Genomic DNA, 24,583 nt, shown 5'->3' on the forward strand with positions numbered 1-24,583 from the left:
TACACAGAGTACCTCCATTAGCACAATAGCTTTTAATACCGTGCTGATCCAGTGATGATTCAAAAGGGAAAATATCAACTACAGGATTCCCACTGCCACTTTCTGCAGCTTCCGAGCATTCATTGGATGTTTCCCATCCAAGTCTGACCAACCCCTACAGTACTTCGTGCTGGTCTACACTTGAAATGCTACAGTGGCACAGCTGCACTGCTGTAGTGCTTCAGTGTAGACACTACCTACGCTGATAGGAGTTCTCCCCCAGCACAGGTATTCCACCTTCAAGAGGCAGTAGCTAGATCAATGGAACAATTCTTCTGTCAACTTAGTGCTGTCCATAGCTGGAGAACCCAGGGAAAAAAATGAAGCGTAGGTAATCCACCCTCCCACCCCCAAGCCTGGCACCCCAGGCGGTTACCTGCAGGGCTGGCTCCAGGCACCAGCTTGGCAAGCAGGTGCTTGGGGCGGCCACTCCGGAGAGGGGCGGCAGGTCCAGCGATTCGGCGGCAATTCGGCGGACGGTCCCTCACTCCCGCTGGGAGTGAAGGACCTTCCGCCAAATTGCCGCCGCAGACCGCGATCGTGGCTTTTTTTTTTTTTTTTTTTTTTTGGCTGCTTGGGGCGGCCAAAACCCTGGAGCTGGCCCTCGTTACCTGTGTCACCTGTCCCTAAATCCAGCCCTGGGGTTACCTGTGTTCATGATCAGCACCAGCTCTCTGGCCACGGCCACTCCGTCTGCAATGGACTGTGTCCTCATGCATGCTACACCTCAAACAAAGGTGTAGCAAAGATCATACCGATATCTGTATTCGCTCCATCAGCTCAGAGGGTCCCAGAGTACCTTACTGCAGCACTTCAGTTAACAAGTCACAGTTGGTGAGTGAAGCAAAGCATTCTGTCCATACTCAATTCAGGCAACAACAAATGGTGACTGACTGTTCTCAGAATGAGCTGTGGCCTATCTGAGGTAAACAGCATAAATCAAATGCTCTAGTTGTCACATCAGTCCCTAGCTACTTGAGTTATTTTATCCGAATCAAGAACAAATTTCACTAGACAGATTGGCTTTTAGAGTAAATTGTCTGTAAATATTCTCTTTTTTTTAAAGTCTGTTCTTCACATAGTAATTTCTCAGTTACATGGGTCTATAGGGACTGAATAGATTTTTTGCATCCACCTTCTCTTTTTATTTTTCCTCCTCATGAGATCCTTGTTGCCAGGTGGGGGACTCCTGAATTTTAGTCCCAGTTTTGACACAGATTGAGGGCCAGATCAGGCCCTGCCTGGCTAGGGTACAGGGGAAGGCACAAGGAGGAGCTGCCTTCTCTCCTTGAGCCCTCTGCCCTTTGACAAGGTCTGCTTCCCCTAATGCCCCAGGTAGCCCTCCCTTCCACGCCAGCACAGCTATCTGGGCAGAGAAGAAAGCATGCTACACCATTCAAAGAGAGGTGCAATCGCTCCTGGAATTTCCCACAGTGTTTATGAAACTAGAAGACACATTTCTTACATGTCCTTTTATGTTGATTCTTTACTCAGCATTAGTCACCTCTCTATGTCCCTTGACTGAATGCTCCCCACCTCTTCCTCACATAAACCTTACATTTATTTTGATGCATGCTGCTGACTCAGTGATCCATTTTCCTGGCTCTCCCACAACTGCTCTGAATATTGATTGTCGAGCGTCAAGCCTTTTCTATTTCTTGATCTCGGCCGAGCAAAATGGATTAATCAGCGAGGATTATTTATGTAGTTGCTGTCACTGATTAATATGTCTCAAGAGATTTTAAAGAAAAACAGGGTATTTTTAATGATGTTGAAACAGCAGTAAATACAATCTTAAAATGAAGAGTTGTGTGTCAGTTCTGGCAGTCTGTGACAGTCTGGTGCTGTCTCAGGCAAAACAGAGCTCAGTAAAAACATCCTAATAATTTTACATCACTGTTCTTTTAGGCTTACTTAGCTATTATACAGAAGGAAATGAAAATTGGGAGGTTTTAAACAGGAATGGCAATGTGTCTAGTGGTCAGAGCATGGGACTGGTGGTCTGGAGACCTCAGTTTCTGATTTGCTGTGTGATCTTGAGCAAAAACACAATCAACCTGTGCCTCAGTTTCCTATCCTAAATGATGGGAATAATGATCCTCACTCATTCACAAAACAGTGTTAAATCATACCCCCACTGAAATCAATGGGAATTTTGCCACTGATTTCAGTGGAGCCAGGATTTCACTCTGATAGCCAGATGAGATCCAGTATATAAATGCACCATCTTAATTATTATAACAAAGAAGATGTACATTGAAAATCTGTTTATAAGCAAGATTGGCATGCTAGTTGAAAAATAAAGACAAATACCTAACCAAACCAAAATAATTCTTCTTAATAAAACAGAAAATAATCCGTGGTACAGCTCTATCTGTGCTGTAGATTTTAGATGTGGTGCACAGTGTATAAATATAAATCTTTCTGTACTTACATAGCAGCTTTTTCCTGTGATTTGAAATCACTTTGACAAGCATCACAACCAACCAGAGCTGTATCAAATCTTCCAGCCTGTAATTCAGTCATAATAATTGAAGTAATAGAAGTTGTGCGTGATCAGTACCTCTGAAAAATCAGGCCTCAGGTGCCTCATGTTGAGATGAACTGAGGCACTCAAAATTTTTGAAAATGTGCAGAGGCAAGGGCTTGATCCTGCTCCCTTTTAAGGGAATGGAAATTTTGCCATTGACCGGTTGGAACAGGATTGGTCCGTATATGCAAAACTGGGAAGAGAACTCATGTTTTAACTCAGTCTCTTTTCAACACCTTCTCCTTAGAATGTACAATAGTATAGCAATATAAAGCACTGAACTAAATGTGCAAATTGACTAACTAAAGACAGAAAACAGGAAATCCCTTCATAGGCTGAGGTGGTCCTCATTAAAGCAAATTAATATTTGGTGGGGGAAGGCTAAGCAAGTCTGTTATTAAAGTCTCATACCAAAAATAAAGGTAAAATACAGTTATGACACTTCCCCTCTAAGCTATGTTTAATACTATATTGAATTGATCTTTCCAGTGAGTGGTGAGTCACATAGTGGAATGGGAACACTTTTGGTTCTCCATTTCTGTCTGGGTATTTGTACGGCACTCAGCACTGCAGTATCTGTGTGTCTAGGATATGTAGCTCTTCATAGCAATCAATCATTTGATGTGCTGTGATAGACAACTTGACTGAGAAAAGTCCTTTCAGATAATGTTTCCTCTTGTTCGATACTCTTGTCAGTGGTTGGAAATTGAAAGGGAAGTCAAAAGTCTAAGGCGAGAGAACCTTCATATTTCATTTCTTTTCATCTCCAGAGGAATAGGACTAGTTTATAGACTAGGTTATAGAACAGACATGGCATAGCTGCCTCAGTACTTTGTTAATGGAAAACAAATGTACAAGGAATTAGAGATGAATTAGAGTTCGGCTACAAAAAATGTACAGGTATGGCAACCTAGTTAAGTATCTGTAAGATATTTTCTTTAACAGTCAGGGTTGGAAGGAGATAATTTTGAAGCCATAGAAACCCTGGTTCTGCAGTCTACATCTATTTAGCAACACTTAAGCATGGGTTTAGCTTTAGGTTTAAGTAAGTTCAACCATTCAGCATTTTCAATAGTGACTTGAATAATGGAGTGGAGAGTATACTTATAAAAATTTGATGACACCAAGCTGGGAGGAATTGCAAGCACTATGGAGGACAAGAATAGAATTCAAAGTGGCCTTGGTAAATTAGAGAACAGGCCTGAAATCAACAAGATGAAATTCAATAGAGACAAGTGCAAAGTATTACACTTAGGAGGCAAAAATCAAATACACAACCACAAAATGGGGACTAACTGGCTAGGCCAGGGGTTCTCAAACTGGGGGTCGGGACCCCTCAGGGGGTCGTGAGGTTATTACATGGGGGTTGCGAGCTGTCCGCCTCCACCCCAAACACAGCTTTGAATCCAGTGTTTCTAATGGTGTTAAATATATTAAAAAAGTGTTTTTAATTTAGGGGGGGGGGGTCGAACTCAGAGGCTTGCTATGTGAAAGGGGTGACCAATACAAAAATTTGAGAACTACTGGGCTAGGCAGTAGTAATGCAGAAAAGAAACTGTGGCTTCTAGTGTATCACAGTTTGAATATGAGCAATAGTGAAAGAGTCTAATATCATTCTGGGGTGTATTAAAAGTTGTGGCATGTGTAAGCCACAGGAGATAATTGTCCCTCTCTGCTCAGCACTGGTGAGCTCAAGTATTCATTTTGTCCATTTTGGGCACCACTCTTTAAGAAAGATGTGGACAAATTGGAGAGAGTTCAGAGAAGAGCAACACAAATAAGAAGTTTGGAAAAGCTGACCTATAAGGAAAGGTTAAAAAACTGGTTATGTTTAGTCTTGAGGAAAGAAAACAGAGGAGGGACCTGATAAGTCTTCAAATATGTTAAGGGCTGTTATAAAAGAGGATGATGTATTTTCCTCTGTGTCCATTGAGCATAGGACAAGTCATAATGGGCTTAATCTACAGCAAGGGAGATTTAGGTTAAATATTAAGAAAAACTTCCTAATTATAAAGATAATTAGTACTGGAATAGGCTTCCAAGGGAGGCTGTGGGATCCCAGTTATTGGATGTATTTGAGAACAGGTTAGACAAACACATGTCAGGGAGGGTCCAGGTATATTTGATCCTGCGATAGTGCAGGGGGCTGTATGAGAAGATCTCTCAAGGTCCCTTTCAGTCCTACATTTCTATGATTCCATGTTCTTAAGCATTTATTGAAGAGCGATGGTCTTAAACAGTGCTCATTTTGGCCCAGAGATTGGAATGCATTTTACCACAAATCTCAAAGTTGTAAAGAAGAGGACTCCAAAGCAGAATATATCTTAAATTAGGACTGTCAAGCGGTTAAAAAAAATTGTGATTAATTGCACTGTTAAACAATAGAATACCATTTAAATATTTTTGGATGTTTTCTACATTTTCAAAGATATTGATTTCAATTACAATACAGAACAAAGTATACAGTGCTCACCTTATTTTTTATTACAAGTATTGGCACTGTACAAAACAAGACATAGTATTTTTTCAATTTACCTAATACAAGTGCTGTAGTGCAATCTCTTTACCATGAAAGTTGAACTTACAAATGTAGAATTATGTAAAATGTTAGAGCATGCAAGTCCAATCAGTCCTACTTCTTGTTCAGCCAATCGCTCAGACAAACAAGTTTGTTTACATTTGCAGGAGATAATACTGCATGCTTCTTGTTTACAATGTCACCTGAAAATGAGAACAGGCGTTTGCATGGCACTGTTGTAACCAGAGTCGCAAGATATTTATGTGCCAGATGTGCTAAAGATTCATATGTCCCCTCATGCTTCAACCACCATTCCAGAGGACATGTATCCATGGTGATGACGGGTTCTGCTTGATAACAATCCAAAGCAGTGTGGACTGACGCATGTTCATTTTCATCATCTGAGTCAGATGCCACCAGCAGAAGGCTGATTTTCATTTTTGGTGATTTGGGTTCTGTAGTTTCTGCATCAAAGTGTTGCTCTTTTAAGACTTCTGAAAGCATGCTCAACACCTCATCCCTCTCAGATTTTGGAAGGCAGATTCTTAAATCTTGGATCAAGTGCTGTAGCTATCTTTAGAAATCTCACATTGGTACCTTCTTTGGGTTTTGTAAGATCTGCAGTGAAAATGTTGTTAAAATGAACAACATGTGCTGGGTCATCATCCGAGACTGCACTAACATGAAATATATGGCAGAATGCGGTAAAACAGATCCGGTGACATACAGTTCTCCCCCCAAGGAGTTCAGTCACAAATTTAATTAACAAATTATTTTTTTAACAAGCATCTTCAGCATGGAAGCATGTCCTCTGGAACGATGGCCGAAGCATATCTGGCATGTAAATGCCTTGCAATGCCGGCTACAAAAGTGCCATGCAAATAGCTGTTCTCACTTTCTGGTGACATTGTAAATAAGAAGAGGGCAGCATTATCTCCTGTAAATGTAAACAAACTTATTTGTCTTAGTGATTGGCTGAAGAAGAAGTAGGACTGAGTGGACTTGTAGGCTCTGAAGTTTACATAACTGCAGTCAAAAACAAAACAATGTAACAACAACAAAATCTACATTTGTAAGTTGCACTTTCACAGCAAAGAAATTGCATTACAGTACTTGTATGAGGTGAATTGAAAAATACTCTTTTGTTTATCATTTTTACATTGCAAATTTGTAACAAAAAATACACTTTGATTTCAATTACAACACAGAATACAATATATGAGAAAATGTAGAAAAACATCCAAAATCTTTAATAAATTTCAATTGGTATTCTATTGTTTAACAGTGCAATTAAAACTGTCATTAATTTTTTTGCGTTAATCGTGTGAGTTAACTGCGATTAATCGACAATCCTATCTAAAAATATACACCACACCTCCCCACACCCCACCACCATGGAGGGAATTCCAGTGGAAAAATAATTGAACACTTCCATATTCCAGGAAATACCAGCAGGGTGAACCCAGCTGGCTGCTGCTGGAGAGGACATTGACAAGTAGGTCACCACATCAGTTTTCTGACACTCCCCCACAATTTCAAACTTTTTGATCACATGTCCATAAAAAGTTTACAGAAAAAAAATTTATATTTTGATACTTCGCTTACTTGGAAAGATATTTATTGAAAATATCATTAGCAGAAAGGAAACACAATGAGATAGCAAACAGAGCACAGCTCAGACCAGCCAATCCCAAAACCAGTTTGTGTGTTGGACTGTAGTCAACTATATAATAAAGTAAAAGAGCCTTTTAAGCTATAGCTACATTATCTAGAGGTGTTGACCTCTCATTTATATATTTAATAAATAAGAGCTGTGTCTAACACGTCTGCACCAAAACCACACATTACCTGGATATTAGAATACCATTTGACCAAATATCTGTTTGTATATCAATGCTGCTCTAAGAACTTTTGTATAGAACTATAATGCAACCAGTACCTGTGCATGTGTCCTTACTTCTATATAACAATATCATACTTTAGAATATATGGTACAGTCTATTTTAAATGTAAATGTAAATATAAAGTTCAGTTTCACACACACACACACACACAGTTTCAACCAGCTCAAAAAAAGCAAGTAGCCCAGGTTTCTGTCCTCATCTTTCTTCCAATTCTAATCCACAGGCTACAAACTCTAAACCTACTGTATCTACAGTATATAGTGATCCATGTTTTCCCCCTACTTGGCATAAACCCTAAGAGCAGGGGCTTAGTCTATAAATAGACTGTCCTCCATTTTAAATTCCCTTGCCAAGCTCACAGAGCTAGCTTCTGGTGCAGTCAAGCAGCTAAACTTAAGGAAAGAGGGAACAGGGAAAGAAAGGACAGATGGGAAAGGGGAAGAGCTGGCAAGTGCTGGAGCAGAACATACACCCTCTGTCTAAAGGAAAAAAGATTCATTCCTCCTTTGTCTTGATCCTAGAGTTCTCTTGGACAAGTATCATTTCAGATTCCCCATCACAATGATTATACATTTTCCAGGTTATCTGAATCCAAATGTATTCAGAGGGGGTGAATTCACATATAAAACAGAGTATTCCTCACATCCCTATAAGTCAGTAAAATTTTACTGAATGTTGTTAAATGGTGAGCAGGCCTCAGAGACATGGCAAATTTTGGAAAGGTTACTAGTCAAATAAATGACAGGAGGTTTGGTTCTATTTCCTGGAAGTATATGATTAAGTTTAATGGAATTAATTGTCAGATTCTTCAGTTTGTGTGTGTGTGTATTATTTACATTTATATATATTTCACTAAAATGTGTGTGTGTGTGTGTGTACACACTCACATACATACACGCATTTTAGTGAATCCCACAGGTGAAATCCTGGCCTTATTGAAGTAAATGGGAATTGATTTCAGTGGAACCAGGATTTCAGCATGTGTGTTTAATATGTTGCTGGAACATTTATAGTTTTGATATTAACTTCTTGAATTTCCTCCTTTCTTTACAAAATAATAGACAAAAGTAAGTCCAAAAGAAAGAGGTTCCTCTGAATTCTACTTGGCAGTAAGAGGTAAACATCACCTGCTTCCATATGAGAGAGGGTTTGGGAGGCAGTCATTGTCTGGAAAATGAAACAGTTTCTCAGAAGGCTATAAGGACAATAGTAAGGACCTCAATATATTTTTCTTCTTCTCCAGATTTGGAAATGAGAACAGTGACTGTGGTCAGCTCAGTGTCACAAGGACAATTTATGCTGTGAAAAAAATGTGTTTGTCCAAAACTAAACAAGACAGTGAACAAAGCTGGTGATTAGCTTGGAGAAACATATATAGCATTTCTTTCCTCATATGTAGCTTCCATATGCCCTCCCTCTGATAGACTCACACCATGAGCATTGCAATTACAAGTGCTGTTGAGGAACTAACTAAAGAGTCTGTGTTTAAATGCACACCCTTCCTATCTATAGGAGTAACTACATCTGTCTATAGTAAAGAATTTTGGACTTGAGCCAGGTGTTTTTCTTGTTTATCTAACTCTATCCACATTTAAAATGCACATTGTCAAGATGTGTACTTGAAAAAAATTAGAAAGTATAGTATAAAACTCAGAAACAGGCAATTTATTCAAAAAAGAGACCATCCACTTTTATCCAATGCGTGCTTCAGGGAAAGCCTGCATGAAAGATGAAGGGTACTTTACATGGTGAGGTATGGAAAATCCTTCAGAATGCACTAAAGTAGTATGGAGAACGTAAAAGTGAAGAGGGAACAGGAAAGAACAATGGTGACAGTCTAGAGAGATACCAATAAAACATTTCACTAATGCACATATTCTTTTCTAAAGAACATTGATAGGTCAAAGATCAGATGAAACTTCCAGAGAGACTAGGAGGGAAATGCTATTCAAACTCCCAGTGAGTGTGGCATTTGAAGGAAATAAGTTTTGCTGAGGTGGATTAGAAGAAAAATTGTTTAGACATTATTCACAGCTGAACAAAGCCCTTGGAAGCCATATAGAAAATAGGATATTACAGAATAAATCGTAGCAATCAGTTCTAAAGTGTGATTCAGAGAACCAAAATGAGAGCAAGCTGATTTCTATTTCACTTCAGCCCAACTTCAAGTCAATATGTTGTCACAAAAGTAACTCACAATGTCTGATTTAGACAATTCAAACAGCCTCAGCTGCTGTACACACATCTCCCCAACATTACTCTAACACTTTTTGTAACAGAGCCATGATTCCCCTGAAACATATCAAAATTAATGCTTTCTTGAGATGTATTGGTGGAGGGGAGCCCACTGCATATGCAAAATCACTTTCTGAATTCCTGACTATAAAAATCTTTCACTCCAACATGGTTGCTATCATCCTTGGAATGACTACTATGGCAGCACCTTTCCTCTAGCTAGAGAAGGAGGTCTCTCTTCAAAGCCATCATGAGAGCTGCAATGAATTAGCCCTATTCAACCAAATGTGGTTTCCATGGTTCTCAGATAACATGCAGATGAGCATGGTGCGTAGATGGATTGTCAAATCAATAGGCTATATGATGGCCACAGGTCTCTAAAAAGAACCACAGACTGAATTTCCCAGCTGCAATCCTTAGGTCTTGATCTACCTTTAATCCAGGAAACTGCCTAATATTCAAACTGAATTGCTCAGTTTCCATCAGTCATGTTACCCATAGTCATACCGGCTATATGAAACTGAGCCAAACTGGGTAGCTGGAGTTCAGTGTTCATGGATTTACTTGTAAATGGAGATCTATACATACACTATGTTGTCTTCTGTGAATTGTTACCCTCAATCCTTTTAAATAATCTGTATATTTTTCTCTGCAGGATGCTATTATCATATTGATGGTTCAGGGGATGTTATCATATTGATTAACACAAGGCAGCTGCACATGCTAGACTGAATTATTAATGATTAAAGTCATCCAGTGATCTATGTAATTCTGTTCATTGACAGCATATCCTTCTTACTGAAAATGATACAGCTGACTCTGTAGAGGTGCAAACTGGATATGCACAATACCACTGTCTAAGATTTGCACAAACAGACCCTTCCTTTATTATTTGCTTTTCGTCTGAAGACCCTTTGTGGATTATAACTGACTAATTCTAAATATTCCTTATGTGTTTCATGCTTTTCAGATGGGACTTTATTTATCTGCTCATTACTCATGATTATCATGGTTTTACAAATGAATTGCCAGTTGGATAGAGCAATTGAAGAGATATTGGTTGTGACGTCAAAAAATTAGCAGAAACCTGAAAGCAAAGATAAGGGAAGAGTGGAACCACAATAGCACTATTATTTCACATTGCAATGCATCATTCTATCTATTGTCCCAGTCACTGTGTTTAGACCATTAACTACAGAAGTGGATCTGTGTAGACAGTATTGAGCAATAGACATACCACCTTCAAAACCAGCCAAGGAAAAATGAAATATTTTCATCCTTGCTTAAAAAAAACTTGGGGCTACTAATAAGATAGATTGCTGAATTGAGGTAAGTGGTATGTTGGTAACTAACAGGGAGAAAATACTATTTTTCTGCTAAATAAAGTTGTATCACTTTTTTTATTGGGTCAAAATCAAAATGCACAATACCTGCTCCTTCTCATAGGAAAAGGAAAACAAATATTTCTATTGCCACCCATCATTTCCACTCAAATGATCTATATCAGTGGTTCTCAGCCAGGGGTACATGTACTCCTGGGGATATACAGAGTTCTTCCAGGGGGGTACATCAACTCATCTAGATATTTGCCTAGTTTTACAACAGGCTACATAAAAAGCACTAGAGAAGTCAGTACAAACTACAATTTCACACAATGACTTGTTTATACTACACACTGAAATGGAAGTACAATATTTATATTCCAATTTATTTATTTTATAATTATATCATAAAAATGAGAAAGCAAGCAATTTTTCAGTGTGTTGTGACATTTTTGTATTTTTATGTCAGATTTTTGTAAGCAAGTAGTTTAAGTGAGGTGAAACTTGGGATATGCAAGACAAGTCAGACTCCTGAAAAGGGTACAGTAGTCTGGAGAGGTTGAGAGCTACTAATCTATATCACCTACTAGCCCTCAATTTTGTTTTCTTCACTATTAGCAGGCTCAGTGCAATAAAACTGACTGGTTATGTAGTGTATGGAATGTGGCAGAAAGGAAACATTAGGCCTATTCTTTTCAAAATGAACTAGAGATCTTTAAACCCACATGGACTCCTTCTTAAGACCTGATCTACACCAAAACTTGGGTCAATGTCACTCAGGGCTGTGAAAAATGTCATGCCCTGAGCACTGTAGTTAGGTTAACCTAAACCCTGTGTAAACCTAGCTCCTGCCCCTCAGCGAGGTGGATAACCTACGTCAATGGAAAAGCCCTTCTGTTGATGTAGGACACCTCTAAATTATGGCACTACAGTGGTACAGCTGCAAAGCTGTAGCTGTGCAACTGTAGCAGCTGCAGTGTAGATGTAGCCTAAAATAACACCTCCTCAAGCTCTGGGGAAGAAAAGAAGAGGATCGACGGCAGCGCTTAATTTGTGCCAGGGCTTGCCAGAGCCGAGCCCCGGCACCTCTCAGCTTGGCAGTTCATAGCCTCAGCCCCTCTGGGCTTTCCATGTCAGTTATGAAAGTAAAATAATTACTTGAGCCCCAGCACCCAATTGCTTGAGCCCCTGCACCTCTTTCATCACAAAGAAAGCGCTGATGGACAGACAATTTAAACTGAACCTAGACTAAAATTAGATCAGTATTTTGAACAGTAAAGAACACGTGAGTGTCAAGTGTCAGAGTAGAAGGATGGCTTCTCCCTCAGTAGTATGAAGTTTTCCTTATGTACAATGCCAGTACTAGCTACTCTCAGAGGAGATATTTGTTACTTTATCATTTAAAATCTTAGAGCTTTGTTGTATGCTATTCTGAGTTTTTATTTAACTCTATTTGGAGTTGAGTCTTATGACAAGAAAAATGAGAACAAACAAGCTGAATGTGTCCTGGCAATATGTATTAGTCTTGTTTTGTATTAATGATTTCAGTAAAAAGCTATATTATAAAAAAGAGTATATGTACATGGAATGCTATTTGTTCAAATGAATGTGGCACAATGCACTGTCTAAAAACACCCACTGCCTTAGAAAAGCTAAATCAGATATTTGCTATGCCTTCAACCTTCTGTACTCTCTATATTCCCCTTACACACAAAATTAAGCAATCCCCACGCCACAACCTGCTGCCCATTCAGTTCCTCAGATCCCCACCCAGTCATGTTCTCCTCATTTCCTGGTTCCTTCCTCCCTCTAGTTCCTTCCCCTTTCTCCATGGGTCCAGCATCTGCACAGCCTCCAATTGCCTGCCAGCCCTAATCTCCTCCCCCAGGACCCAGCATCTACCTCCTGCTCACTCCTTGGATTCTTTCCCTGGCCCCACATTCCATAGCAACCTCACACCAGTCCTCAGCAGCATAGCCCTCCCACTTTTAAAAGTGATGGGGCCATGACCCCTGGGCCTCCCCCCTCCATGTTGGGAACCTTTGTGCTAGTAAGAAGTTATTAGAATGATATGGTGTAACACCTACCCAAACCATGTTACTCATTAATTCATTGGCTTTTGAGTTAAGCTAAAGTACAGAACCAAGCCTTCTTGTAGGTGGATGGTAGCACCACCATTGTTAAAGTTGAAACCAGCTTACTGTTTAACAGCCAGTTTTCTAAGTGCTTTAAACAATTAATACATTCCTGTCAATTACATTCAACATTGCCATGATAACACATTTTAGGGTACTTAATGGTTGTCTCCTAGCAACAGACTTTCCTCTTATGGCAGCTTGTCTCCCCCAGAGTATGTTCTGAATATTTGGGGTCAAACTCTCAACTCACTATAGTTTCTGAAACCTAGTCAGTACCTTACTTTAGATCAGTTTGATTTCTTATCAAAAGGAAATCACTGATTCTGTAATTTGAGTACAGTTATCAAATAAAACATGGATATTTTAGATAATCAAAGTTTCAATTCTATTATTTACCCCATATCACAAAAAAGGGACATTTCTCTTTCATAAATGCCCCAGGAGTTCATGGTTTATAAAATAGCTTGCCAAACACAAATAAAAAACAGCTATCCTGAAGAAGCTAGTGGAAACTCTCTCTGAATCTGCAGATTTACCACTGATATACATAATAATAATAATAATAATAATAAAATCCATATCATGTGGATGTCATCAGTACAATGTTGTTTGATTTACATTTGAATCACTAAGGCAAGCCAATCATGAATTTGCCACTTTACTAGAAGAGTTTGATTCAGGGGTTGATTGGTCAAATAGTGTCATCTAGTTGTCAGGACTAAGGCCCGTGACCTGCAGTGGGGTTGTTGCAGGGCCGGCTCCAGGCACCAGCCCACCAAGCATGTGGTTGGGGCGGCGCCTGGAGGGGGGTGGCACGGCGGGGCGTTCCGGCCTGAGAGCGGGGCCGCGACTGGGCTCGCCGCCCTCCCCGCGGCGCTCCGGCCACCGGGGAGAGCGGAGCCGCAGCGGGCTCGCCGCCCTCCCCCGGCGCTCCGGTCGGTCAGGGAGAGCGGGGCCCCAGCTGGGCTCGCCGCCCTCCCCCCGGCGCTCCGGCTGGTCGGGGGGGCACCGCGGCGGGCTCGCCGCCCTCCTCCCGGCGCTCTGGCCGCCGGGGAGAGCGGAGAGCCCCGGCCGGGCTCGCCGCCCTCCTCCCGGCGCTCTGGCCGCCGGGGGCTCTCCGCCCTCCCCCCGGCGCTCTGGCCGCCGGGGAGAGCGGAGATCCCCGGCTGGGCTCGCCGCCCTCCTCCTCGGCGCTCCGACCGGTCGGGGATTGCGGGCCCGCGGCCGGGCTCCGCACCCTCCCCTGCCGCGCTGGGGGAGGGAGGGGGCGGGGGAGGGCGGTTGGCTTTTTTGCCTAGGGCGGCAAAAAACCCAGAGCCGGCCCTGGGTTGTTGGTAGGGGAGCCCAGGTCCTCCCACTCCACCAGGCTCTGACCCAGGGCCCTTTGGTGGCTATCAGTGATCCTACAGTCAAGGCTGCCCTCCACGGGCCACTTCCTAGCTCCTCTCCCCGGCCACAACTGTCCCACAGTCACAGCCTGGGTTAAGGCAATGTGAAGGGTACCCATTCACCACAAGGCACTTTCATATGGCAGTGTGCAGCATGGTAGCTCTCTTTCTGAGGCAGCAACTTCCTCCTCCCGTGGTATGCTCAGTCCAAGGGTGTTCCCAGGCTGGGGTAGTCCAAACAAAAAATAAAGGGGCTTACCAAAGTCAGAGTTCATATGAGGGGGGAAGAGGGGAATGCTTCCCTCTCAGGCTGTCTCTGTGGCAGGTCCTCCCTTCCCTCAGGGAGGGACCTTTTAGCAGCAGTCTTAGGGAGAGATTCTGACTTCCCTCAGCTCTCCTCTGTTAGAGTTGCAGATCTGCGCTGGGGGGAGGGAGGGGGCGGGGGGGGCAGTTGGCTTTTTTGCCTAGGGCTGCAAAAAACCCAGAGCCGGCCCTGGGTTGTTGGTAGGGGAGCCCAGGTCCTCCCACTCCACCAGGCTCTGACCCAGGGCCCTTTGGTGGCTATCAGTGATCCTACAGTCAAGGCTGCCCTCCACGGGCCACTTCCTAGCTCCTCTCCCCGGCCACAACTGTCCCACAGTCACAGCCTGGGTTAAGGCAATGTGAAGGGTACCCATTCACCACAAGGCACTTTCATATGGCAGTGTGCAGCATGGTAGCTCTCTTTCTGAGGCAGCAACTTCCTCCTCCCGTGGTATGCTCAGTCCAAGGGTGTTCCCAGGCTGGGGTAGTCCAAACAAAAAATAAAGGGGCTTACCAAAGTCAGAGTTCATATGAGGGGGGAAGAGGGGAATGCTTCCCTCTCAGGCTGTCTCTGTGGCAGGTCCTCCCTGCCCTCAGGGAGGGACCTTTTAGCAGCAGTCTTAGGGAGAGATTCTGACTTCCCTCAGCTCTCCTCTGTTAGAGTTGCAGATCTGCTCTCTTCCCCAGTCTGCCCCCAAATGAGCTGCTCCCTGCCCTTTAAACTCCTCCTGCAGTTGGAACATCTCCTACAAGTGTGATGGGGCGGGGCTGGCTGAGCCTAAAGTAGTTCCCTAACCCCTTGTTGCCCAGTGGGGGGTTGTACACCCCATCACACATGGTACATTAACTGCAATTTCTTATCCAGCTAAGCTTGGAATTCTCTCAGAACAATAGATTTGTCTTTGCAGATTTTGATGATGCAGAGTGATTTTTACAACCAAAATCAGACCTGGTGCTGAATGTATAGATTTTAGGACCAGAAGGAACCATTGTAATAATCTAGTCTGATCTTCTGCATAACACAAGCCTAAGATCCTCACACAGTGATCTCTGCATCAAGCCTATAACTTCTGTTTGATCTAGAACATACCTTTTAGAAAGACATTCAGTCTTGATTTAAAGACATCAAGTGATGGAGAATCCACCACATCCTTAGCTAAGATGTGGCAATGATTAATTATCCTCACTGTTAAAAAGCTGTGTCTGATTTCTAGCCAGAATTTATCTAGCTGTGGCTTCCACCCATTGGCCTTCATAATGTCTTTTTCTGCTATTTAAGCAGCAGAGGGACATGATGGATAAGAATCTACTGTCTGTTATGTCTTTCGCCTGCAGGTGCTTGTAGACTGTGATCAAGTCACCTCTTAACTTTTTCTTGGACAAATTAAATAGATTTAACTTCCTAAGCCTCTCTCTATAATGTATGTTTTCCAGACCTTGACTCATTCTTGCTGCTCTTTTCCTGAATCGTTTCCCATTTTTAACATCCTGTTTGAAGGGTGGACACCAGAACTGAACACAGCATTCAGGCAATGGTCTCACCAATGCCTCCCTACTCCTACTTGAGCTATACCAAGGGACTGTGTTTGCCCTGTTAGCTGTAGCACTACACTGGAGCTCATGTTTGCTTGGTTATCTACCATGTGGCCAATACCTTTTTAGTGTCACAGCATTCCAGAATACGGTCCCCCCATTTTGTAAGTGTAGCCTACATTCTTTGTTTCTATATGCATGACCTTGTATTTGGTTGTATTCAAATGTATGTTATTCTAATGAGCCCACCTTACCAAGTGTGCCATACCAGCCAGTTAATTGACCAGTCCCCATCATTACATAGCACTCTGCCAATTTTTTGCGCTTCGCCAAGCTCCTCCCGCTGTGACTGGCTAGCCTCCTTCGGCGTAGAGAAGAGCTCCTGGCTGCATGCATCTCTGACCTCCGAGTCATCCTCTGCCTCGGGGTTCCCCTCCCCCTCCACATCCTCGTCCAAGATTTCCTCCTCCTGGCTCGGTCCACTCTGGACTGGTACGCGCGCCACCGAAGTATCCATAGTGGCCTTCGCTGTGGAGGTGGGGATCGCACCTGAGTATCGCGTCCAGCTCTTTGTAGAACCAGCAGCTCATGGGCGCAGCACCGGAGCAGCAGTTTGCCTCCCACGCCTTGTGATAGGCATTCCGCAGCTCCTTCACTTTGACTCTGCACTGCAGTGTGTCCCGGTCATGGCCCCTTTCTGTCATGCATCGTGAAATCTGTCCGTAGGTGTCAAGGCTGTATCCCCACTTTGAACTTTAGGGTACAAATGTAGGGGCCTGCATGAAAACTTCTAAGCTTATCTACCAGCTTAGCTCTGGTCCGCTGCCACCATCTCAAGAATTCCCTCCCTGGGAAGCCTTGAGAAACCTTTCACCAATTCCCTGGTGAATACAGATCCAAACTCCTTGGATCTTAAACAAGGAGAAATTGACCCTTCCCCCCTCCTTCCTTTCACCAACTCCTGGTGAATACAGATCCAAACCCCCTTTGGATCTTAAAACAAGGAGAAATCAATCAGGTTCTTAAAAAGAAGGCTTTTAATTAAAGAAAAAGGTAAAAATCATCTCTGTAAAATCAGTATGGAAAATAACTTTACAGGGTAATCAAACTTAAAGAGCTCAGAGGACTCCCCTCTGTCCTAGGTTCAAAGTGTAGCAAACAAAGATAAGCACTTTAGTAAAAGGTACATTTACAAGTTGAGAAAACAAAGTAAATCTAAGACGCCTTGCCTGGCTTTTACTTACAATTTTGAAATAAGAGAGACTTGTTTAGAAAGATGGGGAGAACCTGGATTGATGTCTGGTCCCTCTCAGTCCCAAGAGCGAACAACCCCTTAAACAAAGGACACACACAAAAGCCTTCCCCCCCCCCCCAAGATTTGAAAGTATCTTGTCCCCTTATTGGTCCTTGGGGTCAGGTGTCAGCCAGGTTACCCGAGCTTCTTAACCCTTTACAGGTAAAAGGATTTGGAGTCTCTGGCTAGGAGGGATTTTAGTACTGACCACAGGAGAGCTGTTACCCTTCCCTTTATAGTTATGACACGCCCCCCAAATCACAGATAGTGTTGGACGTTCGGTTCCACACTGGCTGTGATTTCTTCCTGGAGTTCTAGGAGAAAACAGAGTTAACAAGACACATGTACCTTTAGACATACTACTGATTATATAAAAACTAACAATATGTTTCATTACAAGAACAATTGTTAACCAGTTAACTCTGGGAAACTTTCCCGGGAGAGTGCATCAGCCACTTTGTTAGAAGCTCCCGAAATGTGTTGTATTTCAAAATCAAAATCTTGGAGAGCTAAACTCCACCGAAGAAGTTTTTTGTTATTTCCCTTGGCGGTATGAAGCCACTGTAGCGCAGCATGGTCTGTTTGTAGTTGGAAACGCCATCCCCAAACATATGGGCGTAGCTTTTCCAGCGCGTACACAATGGCGTAGCATTCCTTTTCGCTGATTGACCAGTGGCTTTCCCTCTCAGACAGTTTCTTGCTGAGAAACACGACAGGATGGAATTCTTGATCCGGTCCTTCCTGCATTAAAACTGCTCCCACGCCTCACTCGGACGCATCTGTGGTTACTAGGAATGGTTTGTCAAAGTCTGGGGCCCTTAGCACAGGGTCAGACATGAGGGTTGCCTTAAGCTGGTTAAAGGCCTTTTGACACTTATCAGTCCACTGAACTGCATTTGGCTGTTTCTTTCTGGTTAGGTCTGTCAGCGGGGCGGCGATTTGGCTGTAGTGTGGTACAAATCGCCTATAATATCCGGCCAAGCCTAAGAAGGATTGGACCTGTTTCTTTGACTTTGGAACCGGCCACTTTTGGATAGCATCCACTTTGGCCTGTAGGGGATTTATAGTTCCTTGACCCACCTGGTGCCCCAGGTACGTCACTCTGTTTTGGCCTATTTGACACTTTTTAGCCTTAACAGTTAGTCCTGCCTGCCGGATGCGCTCGAAGACTTTTTTCAGGTGCTCCAGGTGTTCTGTCCATGAATCAGAAAAAATGGCCACATCATCGAGGTAGGCAACTGCAGATTCTCCCAATCCCGCTAGGAGACCATCTACAAGTCTTTGGAAGGTGGCGGGTGCATTTCGCAACCCGAAAGGAAGTACATTGAATTCATACACCCCTGCCTGGGTGACGAAGGCTGACCTTTCCTTAGAGGGTTCATCTAGTGGTACTTGCCAGTACCCTTTGGTTAAGTCTAAAGTAGAGATGAATTGGGCATGTCCCAATTTTTCCAATAGCTCATCTGTGCGTGGCATTGGATAGTTGTCAGGACGAGTTACAGCATTTAGCTTACGGTAGTCCACGCAAAAGCGTATTTCCCCATCTGGTTTGGGAACTAGAACCACTGGAGATGCCCATGCACTGGTAGAGGGGCGGATTATACCCATCTGTAGCATGTCCTGGATCTCCCTTTGTATAGCAGTTTGGGCATGAGGTGACTCCCGGTAGGGTGGGGTTTTAATTGGGTGAGCATTACCTGTGTCAATGGAGTGGTATGCCCGTTCGGTCCGTCCTGGAGTGGCTGAGAAAATAGGTGCAAAGCTTGTGCACAGCTCCTTGATCTGCTGTCGCTGCAGATGTCCCAGGGTCGTGGAGAGGTTCACCTCTTCCACGCCACCATTCCTTTCTCCTTCATAGTAGACACCTGCAGGCCACTCCGCGTCATCTGTTTCCTGGGCTGTAAACTGGCAAACGTTTAATTCTCTGGAATAAAAGGGCTTAAGAGAATTAACATGGTATACCTTAGGCTTTATGTTGGAGGTGGGGGAGGCTATGAGATAGTTAACAGCTCCTAGGCGCTCCTGGACCGTGAATGGTCCTTCCCACGACGCTTCCATTTTATGGGCCTGGAGCGCCTTTAAGACCATGACTTGGTCTCCTACTTTGAAGGACCGTTCTCTGGAATGTTTATCATACCAGGCCTTTTGCTCTTCCTGAGCATCCTTTAGGTTTTCTTTAGCAAGGGCTAAAGAGTGTCGGAGGGTGCTTTGTAGGTTGCTTACAAAGTCTAGAATGTTAGTTCCTGGAGAAGGCGTAAACCCCTCCCATTGCTGCTTCACCAACTATAATGGCCCCTTAACCTCGCGGCCATACACAAGTTCAAATGGTGAAAACCCTAAACTGGGATGTGGTACAGCCCTGTAGGCAAAAAGCAACTGCTGCAACACTAGGTCCCAATCATTGGAGTGTTCATTTACGAATTTACGTATCATGGCCCCCAAAGTTCCATTAAACCTCTCCACCAGACCATTGGTTTGATGGTGATGAGGGGTGGCAACCAAGTGATTCACCCCATGAGCTTCCCACAGGTTTTTCATGTTCCCTGCCAGGAAATTAGTTCCCGAATCTGTAAGGATGTCGGAGGGCCAACCTACGCTGGCAAAAATGTCTGCTAATGCCTGGCACACACTTTTAGCCTTGGTGTTGCTTAAGGGTATAGCTTCCGGCCATCGGGTAGCAAAATCCATGAAAGTCAGTACGTACTGCTTTCCTCTGGGTGTCTTCTTTGGGAAAGGACCCAGAATATCCACAGCTACTCGCTGAAATGGGACCTCAATTATGGGTAGTGGCTGGAGAGGGGCTTTAACCTGGTCTTGGGGCTTTCCCACTCGTTGGCACACCTCACAAGACCGGACATAATTAGCAACGTCTTTGCCCATTCCCTCCCAGTGGAAGGACTTCCCCAACCGGTCTTTGGTTCTGTTCACCCCAGAATGGCCACTGGGATGATCATGGGCTAAGCTCAAGAGCTTTACCCGATACTTAGTGGGAACTACCCGCCGTTTTTGAGGATGCCAGTCTTCCTGGTGCCCACCAGAAAGAGTCTCCTTGTATAAAAGTCGTTGTTCTACAACAAACCGGGATTGGTTAGAAGAGCTGAGAGGCGGTGGGGTGCTCCGCGCCGCCTCCCAAGCTTTTTGAAGGCTGTCATCTGCTTCCTGCTCGGCCTGGAACTGTTCCCTTGATGCTGGAGACATCAGTTCCTCCTTGGACTGTGGACTGAGGCTTGGTCCCTCTGGAAGCGATGCAGGTGCTGGGGCTGTTTCCATTGACTGTGAACCGCTGTCCGCTGGTGCACTATGTGGTATTTCAGGCTCTGGCTGAGCCTCTTGGGTAGGGTTATCTGCTGCTTCCACCAGTTCAGACTCGCTGGTGCCCTCTGGCATTGGAGTTGTAGACGGGCTTGCAAGCGCTGGACTCAGTGCTGGCAATGGTTCTGGTGCTGGGTGCGTTGCCAGTTCCGGTTCTGGGACTGGCTTTGGCTGGGTCTCTGGGATTGGATCCACTACGGCTGTTGCAGTCGTTGGCAGGGGATCCGGTTCCACCACCGTTGTTTGGGTCTCTGGTAACACAGACGGGGCCCTGGTGGACGGCTCAGGAACAGGGATGGGGGTGGAAGCTTGCTTAGCCTGGCTGCGGGTGACTATTCCCACCCTCTTGGCTAGCTTCACATGGTTGGCCAAGTCTTCCCCCAGTAGCATGGGGATGGGATAATTGTCATAGACTGCAAAAGTCCACATTCCTGCCCAGCCCTTGTACTGGACATGCAACTGGGCTGTAGGCAAGGTTACAGACTGTGACACGAAGGGTTGAATTGTCACTGTAGCCTCCGGGTTGATGAGTTTGGGGTCCACTAGGGATTGGTGAATAGTTGACACTTGTGCCCCAGTGTCCCTCCAAGCGATAACCTTCTTTCCGGCCACTCTCAAGGTTTCCCTTCGCTCCGAGGGTATGAGAGAGGCATCTGGGTCTGGGGTTCTTTGGTGTGATTGGGGTGTAATGAACTGTAATCGGTTGGGGTTCTTGGGGCAGTGAGCCTTTATATGCCCCAGTTCATTACATTTAAAACATCGCCCTGCTAAGGTATCACCGGGGCGATGTTGGTTGATGGAGACTGGTGTGGTGGTGTGAGAAGGCGTCTGGGGTTTCCCTTGGGATGTGGGTGGGGCCTTGGGTTGTCCCCGGTGATAAGGTTTTGTTTCGGCTTGCCCCTTCTGATATTCGCTCCAACTGCTACTAGCTTTTTTCTTTTCTGTCACCTCCACCCATTTGGCTCCAATCTCCCCCGCCTCGGTTACAGTTTTGGGCTTCCCATCTAGGATGTACCTTTCTATTTCCTCAGGAACACCCTCTAAAAACTGCTCCATTTGCAATAGGAAGGGCAACTCTTCCGTAGATTTAACATTTGCTCCTGATATCCAGGCATCCCAATTTTTTCCAATGTGGTAGGCATGTCGGGTAAATGACACATCAGGTTTCCACCTTAGGGCTCTGAACTGCCGACGGGCATGCTCAGGTGTTAGCCCCATTCTGATTCTGGCCTTGTTTTTAAAAAGTTCATAACTGTTCATGTGTTCCTTAGGCATTTCAGCCGCCACCTCTGCTAAGGGTCCACTGAGCTGCGGCCTCAGCTCTACCATGTACTGGGTTGGAGGGATGTTGTATCCAAGGCAGGCCCTTTCAAAATTTTCTAAGAAGGCCTCAGTATCATCGCCTGCCTTGTAGGTGGGGAATTTCCTGGAATGGGAAGTGGTACCTGGAGAGGAGTTGTTAGGATGGTCTGATGCACCCTGCCTAGTCCTTGCTGCTTCCAGTTCCATCTCTTTTTCTTTCAGCTCCATCTCTCTTTTATGGGCCTCCTGTTTGGCTTTTTCTTCTCTTTCATGGGCCTCCTGTTTGGCTTTTTCCAGCTCCATTTCTCTCTTGTGGGCCTCCTCTTTGGCTTTCTCTTCTCTGTCTCTCAGCTCCATCTCTCTCTTGTGGGCCCCCTCTTTGGCTTTCTCTTCTCTGTCTCTCAGCTCTATCTCTTTTTCTTTCAGCTCCATAGCTCTCTTGTGGGCCTCCTCTTTAGCTTTTTCTTCTTTGGTAGTCATTTTCCTGGTTTTCTTGTGCTGGGTCACACCCCTCTGCAGTTGACTGAAACTGGGATGTACTTAGCTCTGGCTGCTGCTGAGTTAACAGAGACTTTCTAACAAGCTACTCCCGAGGATGTAAAAAGAAAAAAAAAACAATTCAGCTTGTAAATTCCTTTTACCAGTCAAGTTTGTTTGCTTATTTGAACACTTCTCTTAACAAAGCCCCTTGTTAAAAAAAACTTAACACCTCTGCCTTCAGGCAAGGAGAGATAAGATATGCATCTACCTTCAGCTCTGCTTTCCAAGCAGCTAGAAGGAAAAAAAAATCTCTTACTGGCTTTTGGGTTTAAAACGATCTCCACCGCTGTGCCACCATGTCAAGGCTGTATCCCCACTTTGAACTTTAGGGTACAAATGTAGGGGCCTGCATGAAAACTTCTAAGCTTATCTACCAGCTTAGCTCTGGTCCGCTGCCACCATCTCAAGAATTCCCTCCCTGGGAAGCCTTGAGAAACCTTTCACCAATTCCCTGGTGAATACAGATCCAAACTCCTTGGATCTTAAACAAGGAGAAATTGACCCTTCCCCCCTCCTTCCTTTCACCAACTCCTGGTGAATACAGATCCAAACCCCCTTTGGATCTTAAAACAAGGAGAAATCAATCAGGTTCTTAAAAAGAAGGCTTTTAATTAAAGAAAAAGGTAAAAATCATCTCTGTAAAATCAGTATGGAAAATAACTTTACAGGGTAATCAAACTTAAAGAGCTCAGAGGACTCCCCTCTGTCTTAGGTTCAAAGTGTAGCAAACAAAGATAAGCACTTTAGTAAAAGGTACATTTACAAGTTGAGAAAACAAAGTAAATCTAAGACGCCTTGCCTGGCTTTTACTTACAATTTTGAAATAAGAGAGACTTGTTTAGAAAGATGGGGAGAACCTGGATTGATGTCTGGTCCCTCTCAGTCCCAAGAGCGAACAACCCCTTAAACAAAGGACACACACAAAAGCCTTCCCCCCCCCCCAAGATTTGAAAGTATCTTGTCCCCTTATTGGTCCTTGGGGTCAGGTGTCAGCCAGGTTACCCGAGCTTCTTAACCCTTTACAGGTAAAAGGATTTGGAGTCTCTGGCTAGGAGGGATTTTAGTACTGACCACAGGAGAGCTGTTACCCTTCCCTTTATAGTTATGACAGTAGGTATCATAATTCCTACGGCTGGAGCACAGCTGGGACTGCACTGCCTCCTCTCCCCAAATGCTGATGAGGTCCAGCAGCTCAGCATTGCTCCAAGCACAGGATCGCCTGGTGTATGGAGCAGGCATGGTCACCTGGAAAGATGCACTGAGACCACTGAATGCGTCACTGAGCAATGACAAAGGGGAGTTTCAAAATTCCCAAGGAATTTAAGGGGTGGGGCTCACGGTTGGTCACCTGAGGTCAGGGCAGTAGAGTTCAAACCTATGACCAGAGAGGTGAGAACAGGCATTGTGGGGCACTTCCCGGAGGCCAATCCCAGTGCTGTAATCAACCAGGGTGTTTACACTGGCACCGCGGTGCTGTAGCCCCAGCGCAGAAAGCTGTACGCCTCTCATTGGGGTCGTTTTTTTTACAGTGCTGCAACTGCGCAGTTTCTGCGCACTAAGTGGCTGGGCAGTGTGTACACCTCAGGAATTACACCTAGGGTGCCCAGACAGCAAGTGTGAAAAATCGGGATGGGGTGGGGGGGTAATAGGCACCTATATAAGAAAAAGCCCCAAATATCAGGACTGTCCTTATAAAATTGGGACATCTAGTAACCCTAGTTACACCATAGAAAGCTGCTTTACTGCGCAGAAACTTGCCAGTGTAGACAAGGCCTGACAGCAGAAGCTCTCCTATCAGTATAGTAACATCTTCATTGAAGCACTACAGCAGCACAGCTGCACTGCATTTTAAACTGTAAACCAGCCCTGAATTGCTGGAGGTTGCTACAGTTTGAGAGTCATGGGTGGCAATTTCATTTGGGGGGAATTTAATTAAAGTCTTTCAGGAGAAAAACTAGCCACATGAATGCTTCCTAGGTGGGGAAGGGCATTAGGGAGCAGAGGAGTGGGAGACTAGGAGAAAAGGGAAGGAGGGGTTTTGGGGAGGGGGGATAAATAGGGGTGGATTGTAGGGAAAGCAAAAGAGGGTGGGGGCTCAGGTGAGGGAGGCATGGTACCCACCAGCTCTGCCAGTGAACCCCAGCCCCCATGGCCCAAACTCTGTCAGCATAGCCCAACCTTCCTGTACCCCAACCACCCTGCAGCTCCCAATTATGCCCATACAA

Source organism: Emys orbicularis, chromosome 6 (assembly GCF_028017835.1).
Source record: "Emys orbicularis isolate rEmyOrb1 chromosome 6, rEmyOrb1.hap1, whole genome shotgun sequence".
NCBI classification, from domain to species: Eukaryota; Metazoa; Chordata; order Testudines; family Emydidae; genus Emys; species Emys orbicularis.